Raw genomic sequence first — 12550 nt, 5'->3', positions numbered from 1 at the left:
CAGGCTAGAATCATGTTAAGAAGTATATGATAACCAGTGGAAACTTTATAACTTTTTAATTGGTAAATTCTTCCCAGAAAGGTTACAATAGCAATCAGCTATTGCTTATTATATTCTCACCTCTGCTGCTTCAACTTGTGAGATATTTAATTATTAATAGCTATTAATCGGTAAAAATAGCTTGAGATTTATTAGCAGTAATGCACCTAAGTTATTACTGATCCATAGTCGGTCTCCTTTTATCACACAATAGCCTGAACTACTGACTTATTTTATTCATAAAGTTCAGGAGCAGCTTTTTGGTTACTCCTTTCCCCCTGGTTCCTCATACTAAGGCCTTAATCATTACCTAAATTTATTTGGATATACTCATTTCTTACATACAAGACAGCCATAACGATTTGAACATGCTTTTACCTAAGAGTATTGTTTTATTTAAATAATTATAAGAGTTAAAAATAATGCCATATTTACAATGGAAATACTGTTTTCATAAATAGCAGAAATTTGTTTACCGGTCTGAAAACAGTCTGGATTTTCAAAGAATAGATTTGGGGTCTCTATAATTATTGAGCAATGGATATTATCTTACTTTAACTCACAGCCTATATTAATACTTTACTTTCTATGCAGAAATCCCTTAAAAATCTATGATAAAGCTAATAGGTAAAGGAGTTTATGTGTTCTGAGCAAACAGAATTTGGTTCTCCTTTCAGTCATTAGAGAAATCAAAATGATACAAAATATATTAATCTATACAGATATGTTTCACTAATTCATTAATCTAAAAACATGCTTCACATTAGTAATGTCACCAAAAATCAAAAAAATTGATATTAAAAACACAAATACTTAGAATAAAAAATAAGAACCTTTTATTTTATGCACTTTATTTCCCAAAAGGAAGAAAATAGCTTGATGTTACTATATATCTAAATCCCTTTGTGTGACTAAATATATAGCATAGGTTTGGTAAAAGTACAGAGGACAATATGTTGGCACAGAATTTCTCCCTTAAAAGGTAGAAATAACAGATGTAAAATACCATTCTTATCATCAAGGGTACATGTGATCGGCATGACTTCACTGCGGATGTTAACCTTGACCACATGGCTGAGGTAGTGTTTGAGTACCACAAACCCATAACTCAGTCTAATACTGACAGAAAAACCCATGCAGACTCAAATTGAAGGAGAATGTCTTAAAATTGTCGAAGTTATCAAAGCAAGGAAAGTCTGAGAAATTACCACAGTATGGAGAAGGCTAGGCAAATGTATTGAATAAATGGAATATGGTGTCCTGAATGGAATCTTGGAGTAAAACAGAGACGTTAAGACTAAGAAGGCGGTCGACGCCGTGGCTCACTAGGCTAATCCTCCACCTAGCGGCGCCGGCACACCGGGTTCTAGTCCCGGTCGGGGCGCCGGATTCTTTCCCGGTTGCCCCTCTTCCAGGCCAGCTCTCTGCTGTGGCCCGGGAAGGCAGTGGTGGATGGCCCAAGTGCTTGGGCCCTGCACCCCATGGAAAACCAGGAGAAGCACCTGGCTCCTGGCTTCGGATCAGCGTGGTGCGCCGGCTGCAGCGCGCCAGCCATGGCGGCCATTGGAGGGTGAACCAATGGCAAAAAGGAAGACCTTTCTCTCTGTCTCTCTCTCTCTCTCACTGTCCACTCTGCCTGTCCAAAAAAAAAAAAAAAAAGACTAAGAAGGGACTGGCACTGTGGCGTAGCAGATAAAGCCACCACTTGCAGTGTGGCATCCCTTATGGGCGCCAGTTTGAGTCCTGGTTGCTCCACTTCTGATCCAGCTCTCCGCTATGGCCTGGGAAAGCAGTGGAAGATGGCCCAAGTCCTTGGACCCCTGCATCTGTGTGGGAGATCTGGAAGAAGCTCCTGTCTCCTGGCTTCGGATTGGCTCAGTTCTGGCTGTTGTGGCCATCTGGGGAGTGAACCAGTGGATAGAAGACCTCTCTCTCTCTCTCTCTCTCTCTCTCTCTCTCTGTAACTCTGCCTTCAAATAAATAGATCTTTAAAACAAAAGACTAAGGGAATCTGAATTAAGCATGGACTTTAGCTATTAACAGTGAATCAGTGTTGGCTCACTAATAATGACAAGTGTATCATACTAATGACAGATGTTAACAGCAGAGGAAACTTGGTGTAGGTACAGGAGAACTAGAAATTTCAGCTTTTGTTGTTGTTGTTAATTCAAAGATATTCTAAAAAATGAAAAAAAAAACACCAAGAACAAAAATACAGAATGTTTCAGCCTAACTTCAAAGAAATGTGAGATCTCCTTCCTACTTAATATTCTTTGTGGTTTTGATCAGATGTAGAAAGGAAGGAAATTTTAAAAATATTCACAATTTACAACACTGAGGCTGTTTTAAAACTGTTATTCCAACTGGACACAATGCATATGTTTGCCTCTTGGTTAGGCATTTTTATTTCCACACAGAAATTACATGTGAAGAAGATTGTAGAGGTTTTATTAAGCTATTCATAATTGATTTAATATCATGATCAGAATCAAAGGGAGATTTCTTTCTAAAATCCCTCCCACTTCTCCTCTTTATGCGGCTATGGGATAAGACTTGCTTATAAGGAGAAAAAAGGGTAACAGCTGAGGATTCATGTTCTTAGTGACAGCTGACATGCTCTGTGCCCGGATCTTCCTCATGCTTAACTGTCCCATTTGCTATCTAAGTTTTTTTAGATGCTTACCACAGTGCAGGGGAATGACAGAGAAGGGATAAACTCATTCCTAGAGGTGGCTCATCTTATTCTCTCTTCTCATTCCATTGTGTTTCCTTTGCCACATGGTCAAGATTTGCCACACAAGAATCTGTTTCTTATTTAATGTATGTTTTAAGAATCTTTTTTGGCTAAGATAAAATAAATGTTTTCTATTTGGAAACATTGGGACTGAGAAATGAAGCAACCAGTGTTTTCCCTTCATCTCACTGGTCCATATAACGGCTTAACATACTTACCATTTAACTAGGTAACCACCATGTTTCACTTATTCTAGTCATGTAGTATGTGCTAGGAAATACGGTAGGCATATAACCAGATGCTGGGTGTTACCGGGTGGACAAGGTGTGTTTACCTCCTGTTCCCTTAGGGAACGGAGATGAATAATTGAAAAGGATAAAGGAGGCTGTGAGGATAAGGAATTGGAAAACATGACTTTTAGGCATCAGCAAAGGCAACACAAAGAAAAGGATAATTGAGCTGAGACCCAAAGAATGAGAGGAGTTTATAGGTGAAAGCGGAGAGGAAGATAAGTTTAGGCAAAAGAAACATCCTAAAAGAATTTGCCAAACACACTAAAAGTGATGTTTGTGTATTACAGCAATGAATTAAATGAGACTAAAATTACCAAGTAAACTTAGAGAAACTGTACCAGTTGCCCTTTCTGAATGAATTGGGAAAAAAAGAAAGAAAAAGAGAAAGATAAAAAAAAATGCTTGGGTAAGTCTATATCTACAAAATAAAGTAGGAATCCTATCCAACTAGCAAATTGGAATAGCAAGTAGATGACAACAAACTTTAAAACATCTTGAGAGTCCATGTGCATTATGTATTTCATCTGCCTTTTTAATACTCTTATGAGAGGAGAGAAATCAGTGTTATTTCCATTTTGTAGTGAAAATATTGAAGAAGAGGGATATTGACCTACTCAGCACAGAAATTCAGTGTGCATTTCTTGCTTCCTACCAATCGTTTTACCTATGTAATTGAATTTACTTGTGTGTGTTCCTTGCAGGAATAATTTCTCTGAAGCACAGATAGATTTAGTACCACCCCTCCAATATTGGAACTATAGGTATTTATTAAAATCTTATTTAATTAGAATTGGATCTGCTGTCATAGCCCTTTAAATATTTATGAAAAATGGTTGCTAATCAAGTGTACAACAATTGTGAAATTTTGAAGTTTTTGGTATAAAATGTCTTTTTGATTTGCATGAACCTTTTTTTTTTGGTATAATGGAAGTGCTAAACTACATTTGAAAGCTTACATTAGTTCCCTGTGATCAGCCTTTTCTGGCAAAATAATTAACTTCTGTGTATAAATTCAAGTGTGTATACATGTGTGTGTGCATGCACTTTTGTGTGTGTGTGTGTGTGTGTGTGTAAGCACCAAGATATTGAGTTACTTCTGAATGGCAGAATTGTGGATTAATTTCCTTTTGCCTGTCTATAGTTTCCTTTATTTCTTTTCTGATATTGGTTTGCTGCCACAGTAAATAAATATTAAAATAAACTTCAAAAGCTAAAAATAAAGACCAGACATTATCATAAGTATATGTAAAAGCCAACTTAAACTCTTGTTTAGGTTCAGGAGGTTTTATTCCTCACACTCATATAGCTCATTTCATGAGTACCTGATAACTCTTTGAAAACTTTCCGATGGAAGGCTCCTGAAGTAAGTAATTTAGCCTCACTCCACACCACAACAGCTTTTCTACAGTTTAGGCCTTAGTTGACACATTCACCGTGCCCAGTCATTTACTTATCAAAGCTTTTGCATTTCCTACAATTTATTTCCTCATATGAACTGTGTAGAAATCATAATCCACACTCGGTGTGTGAGATTTGTACAGAAATTGCATCTTCTTATTGATGTTTTCCCCTTAACAAATTGAGTAAAAAGTGTCATTTATGGTTCTGAATCTTCCAGGCCCTAATAAGTAGCATTTATTAAGCCACACACTATGCCAATCTCAACTTGTCCTAGTGAGTATCAGACTATATTTATGATTGATTCATAGAATGATTATGTAGTTCATAAAGCCAACCCTCAAGGCTAAGGCAAATGCTGAATGGTTGAATTATTTCTCTATTAGAATATTGACTAGGAATATCTGGTTTACAACTAGCTGTGTGACTGCTGACAATTATTTTAGCTTCAGAGAGCTTTAAACACAAAATTAGAGGAATGAATAGAGTAAAATACATGTGTCTTTTAATGAAGAATTCTTTTTTTTTTGCTTTTTGAAGTGTATCGTTATTGTTTTGTTTATTATTTTCATTTTATTTGAAACTGAGACGGGAAGAAGGAGGAGGGGGAGAGAGAAAGAGAGAGAGACTCTTGCATCCACTGGATTACTCCTATAATGCCTGCAACAACCATGGCTGGGCTGGCTAGTACAAAGCCCTAAGCCTGGAATAAAATCCAGGTCTCCCATTTAGGTGTCAGGGACCCAAGTACTTGAGCCATCACCCGCTGCCTACCAGGGTGCACATTAGCACAAAGATGGATCTGAAGCAGAGAACCAGGATTCAAACCCAGGGACACCAATTTGGGATATGAGCATTCCAAGTGCTATCTTCTCTTCTTCTTTTTTTTTCTTTAAAGATTTATTTATTTATTTGAATATCAGAGTTGAGAGAGAAGAGAGAAAGAGAGAGAGAGAGAGAGAGAGAGAGAGAGAGAGAGATTCTTTCTGCTGATTAACTCCCCAGATGGCTGCAACGGCCAGGACTGGGTCAGGTCAAAGCCAGGAGCTTCATCCACATCTCCCAAACTCTTGGGCTATCTTTTGCTTTTCTCAGGCCATTAGCAGGCAGAGGGATTGAACATGTGGTAGCCAGGACACAAACAAAAAGATATTTGCATGTGAAAATCTATGAGGATTGTGCTTCAGCCATTTAATTATTTTAGAAGTAAATTTAGGCTTATGAAGAAAATGAAGGTTATGTTTCAGAAGGAAAGGAGCTGAATGAAGGAAAGAAAACACTGGGTTGCTGGCAATGCCAATGGCAGAGAGATCTTGGATATACCAGAATCACAGATTAGAAGGGAGAACAATAATCAAGTGGCCATAAGCCCAGCATTTCTTATCTAAATATTTCTGTGATCAGTCATTCATAGAAACATCACAGGTAGAACTTATTAGGTGACCTCCTAACAATGGCCAACAGGGCTGGATTTTATCTATCCCCCCCTGCCTTACAGAGTGCCTTTCATAGTTCTATTCACTTTGCTGGTCATATTCTAGTTCTACTGACCTTCTCTTCTCAGGCCTGGCATTGTTGGATCATTTTCCTAAAACACTTATCCAGTGCACCTTTTCATAGCTACCACACGGGATCATTCAGATATCTTTAAAATGTTATTCAAGGTATACAAGTACATGTTTTCATATATAAGATTTAGAAACATAGTGATCATTCAGATTTTTTTTAAACTTTTTTTTTTTTTTTGACAGGCAGAGTTGGACAGTGAGAGAGACAGAGAGAAAGGTCTTCCTTCCATTGGTTCACCCCTCAAATGGCTCTTACGGCCGGCGCACTGCGCCGATCCGAAGCCAGAAACCAGGTGCTTTCTCCTGGTCTCCCATGCAGGTGCAGGGCCCAAGCACTTGGGCCATCCTCCACTGCCTTCCCGGGCCACAGCAGAGCTCTGGATTGGAAGAGGAGCAACCGGGACTAGAACCCGGCGCCCATATGGGATGCCAGTGCCGCAGGTGGAGGATTAACCAAGTGAGCCATGGCGGCGGACTAAAGAAATCTTAAAAAGGCAATTTTAAACTGTGGGATTTGTTATTCTTAAGAAAGTAGTCAAGGCTCACTTGGCTAATCCTCCACCTGCAGCACTGGCACCCCGGGTTCTAGTCCCGGTTTGGGTGCCGGGTACTAGTCCCAGTTGCTCCTCTTCCAGTCCAGCTCTCTGCTGTGGCCTAGGAAGGCAGTGGGAGACCAGGAGGAAGCACCTGGCTCCTGGCTTTGGATCAGCACAGCACCGGCCGTAGCAGCCATTTGGGGAGTGAACCAATGGAAGGAAGACCTTTCTCTCTGTCTCACTCTGTCTATAACTCTACCTGTCAAATTAAAAAAAAAAAAAAGTTCTCTGAAGGCAACTTTAAAAAAAATAAAAAGAAAAAAATAAAGTAGTCATTGGCCATTAGAGACTAACATGGATGAATGAAAGGATTTTTAGTTAAAAGCAAATAACTTGAGCTGGCCAGGCTGTGGAGTACCAGGTAGAGCCGCTGCCTGCAGTGCCAGCATTCTGTATGGTTGCCAGTTTGAGTCCCAGCTACTCCACTTCCGATCCAGCCCTCTGCTATGGCCTGGGAAAGCAGTAGATGATGGCCCAAGTTCTTAGGCCCTGCACCCAAATAGGAGACCTGGAAGGAGCTCCTGGCTCCTAACTCTTGGCTTCGAATTGGTGCAGCTCCAGCCATTGCAGCCAACTGGGGAGTGAACCAGCGGGTTGAAGACCTCTCTCTCTCTCTCTGTCTCTCCTTCTCTCTCTCTGTAACTCTGACTTTCAAATGAATAAATAAATCTTGAAAAAAAAAAGTAAATTACTTGCTTCCTGGGGTTTATAAGATACTCCAGTTATGTTCTGAATTGTCATAAACTATGTCCTCTTGCAAATAGATAGGTGCTTAAGTTCAAGCTTGAATGGGGACTGAGACTGGATAAGGATGATTTTTAAAAATATTTATACTCCTGTCATCACTCAGTTTTTAACTGGTGTTGTTTCTTTAGCAGTCAATAGATCCAATCCTTGTGCAAGTAGGAGGCAAGTATTATATTTTCCTTTGGCTCTTAAGAGTTACCTTGGTAGAGGTCAATGCCACAGCAAGGGCCAAGCTGAGACCATGGCTCAGGAATCTTGTCTTACAAAGGAGATAGTAATTCATGTGGAAAAGGAGTCTGAGTAATGCTTTACATGGTTAGCCTGCTGCTTCTCTTGGAGGTATGGGTGTACGATTTCTCAAGGAAGGACATTCAGAGTGATTAAAATTACTCAGTGCTTGCTTCATTGTGTAATTCTGACACTGTAGTATGTGATTCTGGCAAGAGGAGAGCATGCAAGGGACAGAAAATCCCAGACGGTGGCATGAAAGGGCACACGATGTGATGCTATCTCAAGAAAAGGGGTGTGACAGTAAGAGAAGCGTTACCAATTGGTCAGACTCTCCCTCAGGAATCTTTGATTACATCCTGAGAAAGAGAATTGACAGCACAAATGCCCAAGGTCAAGGAATCTGGCCATGAATCTACTATCATTCCGCAATATTTAATATAGCTCCAAGAAGAAACTGGCAAAAGGGACTTTATGTGTTGGTATTTTTCTGGGAAATAAAGTGGTAAACATCCTCTAGAACAAAAATATTCAGAAGAAATTATAACCATGTGCATATTTTAAAAGCCAATAATTTCACTCCTGAAGCCAGGAGTATGCCCCATAAAAATGTGTATGTATTTGCTTGAAGATGTATACAAACATCCCTTAGCAACAGTATTCAGAGTAGTCTGAAACTGAAAAGAACTCAAATGCCGATTAACAGCAGACTAGGCTGGCACCGCGGCTCACTAGGCTAATCCTCCGCCTGTGGCGCTGGCACCCCATGTTCTAGTCCTGGTTGGGGCGCTGGATTCTGTCCCGGTTGCTCCTCTTCCAGTCCAGCTCTCTGCTGTGGCCCGGGAGGACAGTGGAGGATGGCTCAGGTCCTTGGGCCCTGCACCCGCATGGGAGACCAGGAAGAAGCACCTGGCTCCTGGCTTCAGATTGGCGCAGTGTGCCGGCCGCAATGCAATGGCCATGGCAGCCACTTGGGGAGTGAATCAACGGAAAAAAGAAGACCTTTCTCTCTCTCTCTCTCCCTCTCTCTTTCACTCTGCCTGTCCAAAAAAAAAAAATAAAAATAAAATAAAATAAAATAAAATAAAATAAAATAAAAACAAAAACACCAAAATAGTTAAATAAAATCTGAGGGGGGCTTCAAAACGTTCAGGGGAAGTAGTCTTAAAAGATAAGTTTATTTGGTTCACAAAATTTAAAAAATTCATTCATACAAGAGATCTTCAAAAATTTCCTGGAGAGAGAGTTTTATGAAAAAATAACTTCATGGATTTCAAATTTTTCTGAACTGAAATAAATTTACCTCTTAAGTCCATCTTCCATGAACTTTTGAAGTATCTTTCTCTGTATTGTATATTCACATTATGTAATACTACAAAGCAATAAGAATGAACAAATTGCAGATATATTAATGAGGTGGATCACATAATGTTTTGTTAAAGAACTCAGATAAAAGCAATATACTGTATAATTCTACTCATGGAAAGTTCAAAGCCAGGTAAAACTAGCTGTTGGCAGTAGAAGACAGCATGGTAGCTACCTCTAGAGAGAAGGGTGGGGGTAGTGTTGGTGGCTGAACTGGTCAGTGCTTATGTGAATATGGTCACTTCGTGATAATTCATTAAACTTACATTTGAGATGTTTATGTCTTTTCTAAATGTGTGTTATACTTTAATAAAAATTTGGATACAGAAAAGAATATTTCATAGTAGAGTAAATGACACTGGGCAGATTCACAGGGCTGCAGGGATCCTGTTTTCAATCTTGTTTTAGGGTCATCGGATAGAGTGAGTGTGACTGTCTTCATTTTCAGGAAGGGCACAACTGCAAGGACAAGAATAGCCCGTGGCTGACAGTGCACTTGCTTCTTCTTGTCTTGGTCAAGGCTTTCTAATTCGGGCCCAGGAGAGTCTCTGTGTCTCCAGAGGGCTGTACTATGGCATGGGAGGCATTCCCTAGGGACACACAGCCCTAGTCCTTGTGTTGGCAGGACATCTGCCACAGGGGGATCCACCAAAGGGGCAAGTGTCTCCTGCTTCAGTTCTGGCGCCAGGATTTTAAACATGCAAAACACCTGTTCCCCTCTAATTATAAATTTCAACTTAAGGTCTTTAGCTTTTGAATTTGCCTGATATTTTCTTTAATATCAAATAATCATGGACTTTTCTGACAAGGAGGGAGTTGGAACTATTAAAGCCAGGAAGAAGGTAAAACAGAGAGACCAATAACTGTTTTCTCAGCTTCTAATGAAATATTTGTAGTCAACACCAAGCACACATATTGATTCTCATCAAGCGGGATTCTTTACAGAGAGAAAATGCTGGCTGCCCTGGAGGTGAGCCCCGTGGGGACCATTCATGCTGCACTCTTTCAAACAGACAGATTAAACCTTTCATAAGACACTGCTTCTGACACATCTGTACTGCATATTAAAATCCTCCCTGGTGCCTTCCTGGCAGCTAGGATTCTGGTAGCTTCAGTGCACCTCAGCGTGTATACCCGCTGGCAAGGTGGGATTTTTTTCTCTGCTTGGAATGTGTAAAGGAAGAATTAGATTGTTGTTTGTTGAGATGGGCTGTATATCTCACAAGTCCTGTTTCAATAGTTTTCTAGAAAAAAGAGTGAATTTGGGATTGGAAAGGGCATTGCAGCATGGTTAAATAAATAGCATGAGATCCCTCAACACCTGGCCAGTCTGGAATGTTACAATGTGACTTCTAAGCCTTACATTTCAGTCTCTTTCTTCAGCAAATAGTCTGAAAGGTCTTACACAGAGACAGAATCTTAAATCAGAACACCCAGGAGATGTGGTGTTTGAATTCTAAAGTTGTCCCATAATTCCTTGAGGAGTGCCAGAAAGTTCCAAACTAAGCCTTTTTGTGTCTCCTATAACTATAAATTATTCCTGTACATTTCTCTAGCTTTAAGACTGGACCCTGTCCTCATGGGTGTGCACAGACCATCTACAGAGCTGCACATTGATATTGCCAAGCTAGAAATACAAGGGACGCTGGCAATGGCAAAAATAGTTGCATGGGCCATGTAGGATGAGAACCCACAGATCTGGAGTACTCAAGTCTAATGCTTGGTTTGATCCTATTTCTTCCTTAATTGTAAATATGCAGATGTGAAGGAGACCAGTGTGGAGGAGATTTTCTTTAGTGTTTTAGTGTTTGTTTATTTATTTTCATCTACTTGAAATGCAGGGGGAGAGAGAGAGAGAGAGAGAGGGAGAGAATGAATGAATGAATGAATGAATAAATGAAAATGAATCTTCCATCACTGATCTGGTTTATTCCTCAAATATCAGAAACAACTAGGGCTGGATTAGGCTGAACCAAGGAGCCAAGAACTCCACTGGGGTCTCCCATGTGAGTGGCAAGGGCCCAATAACTTGGACCATTATCTGCCTCCTAGGATGAATTAGCTGAAAACTGAATCAGAAGTGGAATAGCTGGGATTGAACTGGCACTCCAGTGTGAGATGTAGGCACACCAAGTGGCAGCTTAACCCGCTGTACCACAATACTCACTTCTGGTGGATTTATTTATTTATTTATTTATTTATTTTTAAAGATTTATTTATTTATTTGAAAAGCAGAGTTAACAGAGAAGTAGAGGCAAACAGAGACAGAGAGGTCTTCCATCTGCTGGTTCTTTCCCCAGATGGCTGCAATGGCTGGAGCTTAGCTGATCCAAAGCCAGGAGCCAAGTGGTTCCTCCAGATATCCCACATGGGTGCAGGGGCCCAAAGGCTCGGGCCATCCTCCACTGCTTTCCCTGGCCATAGCAGAGAGCTGGATCAGAAATGGAGCAGCCAGGACTTGAACTGGCACCCATATGGGATGCCGTACTGCAGCAGCGGCTTCACCTGCTACACCACCCTGCCAGCCCCATGGATTTTTTTTTTTTATTTTTATTTTATTTTTCACAGGCAGAGTGGACAGTGAGAGAGAGAGACAGAGAGAAAGGTCTTCCTTTTTCCGTTGGTTCACCCTCCAGTGGCCGCTGCTGCCGGCACGCTGCGGCCAGCGCACCGCACTGATCCAAAGCCCAGAGCCACGTGCTTCTCCTGGTCTCCCATGGGGTGCAGGGCCCAAGCACGTGGGCCATCCTCCACTGCACTCCCTGGCCACAGCAGAGAGCTGGCCTGGAAGAGGGGCAACCGGGACAGAATCCGGCGCCCCAACCGGGACTAGAACCCGGTGTGCCGGCGCCGCTAGGTGGAGGATTAGCCTAGTGAACCGTGGCGCCGGCCGGTGATATATTTTCTTTTTGCTATATTAAATCTTTGCTGGGGCTAGTGTCTTAGGTGTTTTTCTCTCTGGCAGACTGTTAGAATTCTTTTTATTTTTTAAAAAGATTTATTCATTCATCTATTTGAACAACAGAGTTACAAATATATATATATATTTGTATATATGTATATGTATATGTGTGTGTGTGTATATATATATATATATATATATAGAGAGAGAGAGAGAGAGAGAGAGAGAGAGTGGGAGTCCATCTGCTGGTTCACTCCTCAGATGGCTGCAATGGCTGGGATAGGTCAAAACCAGGAGCCTGGAACTATGTCTGGGTCTCCCACATGGATGCAGGATCCAAACACTTGGGCCATCTTATGCTGCTTTCACAGAGACATTAACAGGGAAATGGATCAGAAGTGGAGCAGCCAGGACTCAAACTGGTGTTCATATGGGATACCAGTGTCACAGGCAGTGGCTTAACTCACTGTGCCACAATGCCAGTCCCTTTTTAATTCTTCAACCAAAAAAAGAAAAGGGAAAATTCATCACAACTTTATAGAAAGGAGATAGTTGTTCTCATTTCCTCTTTCCAATCATGTATTAGCTATCTATTGCTCCCTAACAAATTACCTCAAATCTTAGCAGCCTAAAAGAACAATGAACATTCATTATCTCATGCAGTTTCTGTGTGTTAGGAA

General features: G+C 40.7%; 1 protein-coding gene across 4 annotated transcripts in view; it reads left to right on the top strand.

Moving 5' to 3' along the window:
- The window catches only part of LOC149127296 (uncharacterized), a 264015-nt gene that overhangs the window by 125204 nt on the left and 126261 nt on the right, over positions 1-12550 (top strand). The gene's annotated exons all lie outside the window — the stretch shown is intronic.

The sequence above is a fragment of the Oryctolagus cuniculus genome, chromosome 3, assembly GCF_051225735.1.
Source record: "Oryctolagus cuniculus isolate XC-2025 breed Fujian yellow rabbit chromosome 3, ASM5122573v1, whole genome shotgun sequence".
NCBI lineage: Eukaryota > Metazoa > Chordata > Mammalia > Lagomorpha > Leporidae > Oryctolagus > Oryctolagus cuniculus.
The sequence above is the reverse complement of the archived record's forward strand: the minus strand, read 5'-3'. Positions and strand labels throughout refer to the sequence as shown.